We start from the raw sequence: 4,619 nt of genomic DNA, 5'->3' as shown, positions 1-4,619 counted from the left end.
TGCGACAACGAATCGCGTAATAAGAATTACTAGGCGAGGGACGCGATCGCGAGGGGAAACTTACCTAGACGTTCGACGACCTGTAATAGAGGTAGCAGTTATTTGTACTTACCTACAATATACGTGTCTATCCAACGTTGAGTTTCTTCTGGTCCAGTCCATAGTAGTGACGCCTTCAGCGTGGAGTAGAGCGTGTTCGAATCTGAAAGAAAGAATATATATTAGTAGTCAGGACCTTCAGTCACATATAATTAAAGGTCACATCCGTAGCGCAAGCTATGAGAGCTTGGGTTACCGATTAGTAGAGTCAGTGTTGAATCTAATAATAATAAATATCCGTCTTTGTCTAATTCTGAGTGCCTATCCCAGCCGGAAGCGAGCTAGAGACAGATCCCGGAAAGCAGACTATAGCAATCGGGTAAGTGCTGAACTTTGGTATCGTACCTATAGCCGTGGAACGGCATAGACAATAAACTTTCATGAACATTTAAAGTGAGTAGAAACTGTAAAGACAATAGTAGTGTTGGGAGTAAGGGAAGGGAGTTATAGACAATATAGTTAAATTTGAGACTAGAGACATTAAGAAATCAATAGATTCAAACTCATTGTGAGATCAATATTTCTTTGTTTGCGTGAGTTATTGACTTGCATGCATAGGTGGTAAATTTGAACTAAAAATGACATCAAGAGACCGACGGGAAGCATGCGCAATGCGTCCCGCGTTTGAGGTAGAAGAGGAACGCCTCCAAGAATCTCTGACGTCAACGGAATCGCTGGAAGGAGCGTTTGTGGGTACGGGGAATCCGGAAAGGATGGTTGTCCAACCGCTTGATAGTGGTATCAGCGGAAATCGCCCAAGGATCGATTTGGGACTTGAACACACTTATCAGAACGATGAATTAAACCCGGTCGAAGAAGCCGGAAGGGCCGGCGATGACTTTAACGCATGCGCACGGTTACATGGCGTCCAACTCGTGGCTGCGAACCACGACGCTGAGATTGCGAGTCGTCACGCTCTGCCTCGAGAGCTAGACGTGCAAGGAAATCTACTAGACAAGTTAATAGACGGAAAAGATGAAACACCTGTACTGGGTTGCAGGTATACTCAAACCCAGTGGCGCCCAACAAATGAAAAAGAGGCAAACGATGCCAAATTAGTAGAAACATTGAGTAAAGCAATAGAAAAAGTGGTAGTTGCGGCTACTAGATCACCAAGGGAAGAAATTCCACGTGTAAATGTTAAGGAATTTGAACCTACCTACGCGGGGTCGGATTATGAAGATCCCCGGCAATTTTTGCGAAGAATACAGGTTATATGTGTACGAGAAGGAATTAGGGAGCAACATTGGACGAACTTTGCCGCAAGTCGTTTGGTGGAAGAAGCGGATAAATGGTATGTGCCGTACCGACAGTTTGAATGGACGTTCAGAGAATTTTCGACTAATCTGTTGAGTCGATTTAATAATCCCTATCTGAGGTTGAATCTGCAGAAGGACTTATTTTGCAGAAACCAAGGTGAAAGAGAGGATGTAGTGGGGTTCATAAGTAGAAAAATGGCCCTTTATCGAAGATTAGAACTGGGGATGGAACCCAAGACATTAGTATTACAAATACGTACTTTATTAAAACCGGAAATCCAACTAAATCTAATAGGTGCCCCGATAGGGACAGTGGAAGAGTTATCAACTACCGCTCAAGAAGTGGAAATGGTGTTGAGATCTGCTAGAGGCGAACGAGAAGGTGGAGGTCAAGTAACCAATAGAGAGTTGGTCCCGTTTGGAGGACGTCCAAGGCCAAACCAGTTGACTTGTCGCTGGTGCAGGGGAAACCACTGGAATCGAGATTGCCCACGCCGTGCCTTACCTGAGCCAAATTCGGCGGAGGAGCGAAGGCGGGAAGGTAGACAACAGGTACAGAATCAGGCTGAGACAAATAGAGTTTCTTCTGGACCATCCCCTCCGGAAGCTCATCAACGACAGGAAAACTAGAGATCGCCCTCGGCGGTGGAGTTAGCGGGGGGCGAATAGCAATAGACTCCATTCAAGAATCAACTCCCGTACATGACTTACCACGAATAAAAGTTACTTACCAAAATGATGATATGCTCGCGTTAATAGATACTGGAGCCACGAGTTCCTTTCTGCGGACTGACCGATATAAAGGAGAAAGCCCCGGCGAAGGAAGATGGGTTGGTTTGGCTGATGGAAACAAAGTATGGGCCGATGGACCAGTAGAAGTGGAGGTTCAGATAGAAGACGGTAATGTGAAGATAAGAGTTTATTTGATCGAAGATCTTAGAGAAGAGGTAATATTGGGATCGGATTGGTTACGTGCTGAAGAGGTGACTGTGGATTGTAGGCAAGGAGGAATCTATTTTGGTACGGAAGTTAGGAGAGCGGCTTATTGGTATAGGGCTAGACGAGACGAACAGGTATATGTGCCGGTCCAGTTGAATACCGAAAATTGTCCTAGCGAATGGCTTCCCCATTACGAGGAGTTAATGAATGATTTCCCGGAAGTCTTCCAGGAGGAAGCACTTCAGCCATGTACGAACCTCGTAAAGCACACGATCCGATTAGTTGATCATAAACCTTTTAGGATTCGTCGATATAAGTTTTCACCGGAAAAGAAGGCTACGATAACTCAAGAGGTGACGAGAATGTTGCAAGCCGGAGTCATCCGGCGGAGCCACTCACAATACAGCTCCCCAATTGTATTAGTGGGGAAGCCGGATGGAACGACCCGGTTTTGCGTTGATTATCGTCAGCTGAATTCTATAACGGAAAATGAAGTTTCAGTACTGCCTCCCATAACAGATATTTTAAAGGATATTGGAACAGCTACAGTATTTTCATCACTAGATCTTCGTACAGGGTATTGGCAGGTACCCATGGAGGAGGAAAGTATTCCGATGACGGCGTTCCATACACCCGAAGGGGCGGCGTACGAATTTGTCGTAATGCCCTTCGGGTTGAAGAACGCCCCATCGACGTTCCAAAAATTAATGTCAGAGGTGTTATCTGGATATATTAACGAATTCGTATATGTCTACCTCGATGACATTATTATATATTCAAAGACTCGAGAAGACCACGATAGACATTTGAGACTTGTGATGGAGAGGTTACGGTGCCACTTGTTGAAGTGTTCCGTATCGAAATGTCGACTTGGAATGGAAACCATAAATTATCTGGGGCATAGGGTCACGGCCACGCACAATGAGACCCAGACCAAGCACATAGAAAAAATCTGTAATTTCGTAAGACCTACAACACAAAAGGAGTTGCAACGTTTCCTAGGGGTTGCTAACTGGCTTAGAGAGTACGTGCCGAACTTCTCAATGATTGCCGTGCCGATGACGCAACTCCTAGGGAAACGTAAATTCGTATGGACACCGGAAGCCGACCAAGCCTTCGAAAGGTTAAAAGAGGCCTTGTCGAAACCATTAAAGTTACACCGACCGAACCATCAAGAGAAGTTTATCTTACAGACGGACGCGAGCGCTGATGGGATGGGCGCTGTGCTATATCAGGAGGGGCCTAACCACGAGAAGCTAGTTATTTCTTGCGCTAGCGCAAAATTCTCCCGAGCCGAGAAAAAATATCATTGTAATGAGCAAGAAGTGCTCGCGGTGGTTTGGGCCGTACGACGATATCGACATTTGTTAGAGACAAAAGAATTCCTGTTGAGGACCGACAGTCGGGCCCTGCTGTGGCTCAAACAGTATAAAGACGAACGGGCTAAGTTGACTCGCTTCGCGCTCTACCTACAAGAGTTCACGTTCACCGTGGAACATTGTCCAGGTCGGTTGAACGAATTGCCAGATTTCCTTAGTCGGAATCCGGAAGAGACCGAGGTCGAGCCGATAGATGAGGATCGGATGAGTCCGCCCCATCACAAACTCAGAGAAGTTGTATCGAACGAGGGAGCTCAGCCTAAGATCAATTTAACGACTACCCCGAAGGAGACTTCACGAGTACCAGAAGTATTATTTCAACATATAGCATTGACACAAATCGACGTACCGGAGTTACCATTATATGATCAAATAGTGCAGGCACAGACTAATAGTGTGGAATATCAGGCGACGAAAGTCCGAATTCACCGACTCCAGCGGGAAGACGAACCGGCCGATATGCCATGGAAACAGACGTTAAAGGAGCAATACGTTGTAGAAAATGATCTTATTTGGTTCAAAGAAGGAGAGGGACGTCGATTAGTAGTGCCTATCGATTACTGGCGTCGAGTGATTCAAGAATTTCACGATAGTCAGAGAGCCGGACATCCGGGTCGCGAGGAGACTATCCGGGCAATCTCCGAGTACTATTACTGGCCAGCTATGAAGAAACAGGTGCGCACTCATATACGATATTGTCTTATTTGCGCGGCGACGAAGCGAGGTGGGGCTTGTCAACCAGCCGCTCCCCTTAGACCTCGACCTCCCAGTCGACAGTGGCAAACGGTCAGTGTAGACATAATGGGACCCTACCAGAGGACCAGACGAGGAAATCGGTGCATTATAGTATTGGTAGATATATGTACAAAATGGATGGAAGCGATTTCCGTACCCCAAGTCCGACCGAACGTTATGAAAGAATTTTTAGAGAGAGTTTTCAAAC

Source organism: Anoplophora glabripennis, unplaced genomic scaffold, assembly GCF_000390285.2.
Source record: "Anoplophora glabripennis isolate ALB-LARVAE unplaced genomic scaffold, Agla_2.0 scaffold918, whole genome shotgun sequence".
NCBI lineage: Eukaryota > Metazoa > Arthropoda > Insecta > Coleoptera > Cerambycidae > Anoplophora > Anoplophora glabripennis.
The sequence above is the reverse complement of the archived record's forward strand: the minus strand, read 5'-3'. Positions refer to the sequence as shown.